Source organism: Elephantulus edwardii, unplaced genomic scaffold (genome assembly GCF_000299155.1).
Source record: "Elephantulus edwardii isolate Elephantulus edwardi_28Jun2011 unplaced genomic scaffold, EleEdw1.0 scaffold00349, whole genome shotgun sequence".
Classification (NCBI taxonomy): domain Eukaryota; kingdom Metazoa; phylum Chordata; class Mammalia; order Macroscelidea; family Macroscelididae; genus Elephantulus; species Elephantulus edwardii.
The window spans coordinates 1,717,292-1,717,809 of record NW_006400099.1 but is presented as its reverse complement, the minus strand read 5'-3'; positions in this window follow the sequence as shown (position 1 = coordinate 1,717,809).

Genomic DNA, 518 nt, shown 5'->3' with positions numbered 1-518 from the left:
TGGCACAGGATAGAGCACAGTTTAGGGCTGTTGTACATAGGGTCGCTATGAGTCGCAAACGACTCGACGGCACATAACAACAACAACAACAACATGTGAAACCTATACTTGGACCAGGAAGCAGTTGTCACAGCAGAGGAAGGAAACACTGCATGGTTCAAAATTGGGAAGGGTGTACGCCAGGGATGTGTTCTTTCTCCATACATTTTCAATCTATATGAAGGAGACTGGGCTCTAGGAGGGGAAATTTGGCATCAGGATTGAAGGAAAGACTCATCAACAATCTGTGTTATGCTGATGACACAACCCTGCTTGCTGAAACTGAGGAGGACCTGAAGCATTTGCTGCAGAAGGTCAAGGACTGCAGCCTTCAATAAGGATTGAAGCTCAGCATCAAGAAAACAAAAGATTCTCAAATGGTATTCTATTTGCAACTTTTTGAGAAAGCGCCAAACCGCTTTCCACAGTGGTTGCACCATTTTACACTCCCACCAACAGTGAATAAGGGTTCCAGTCTC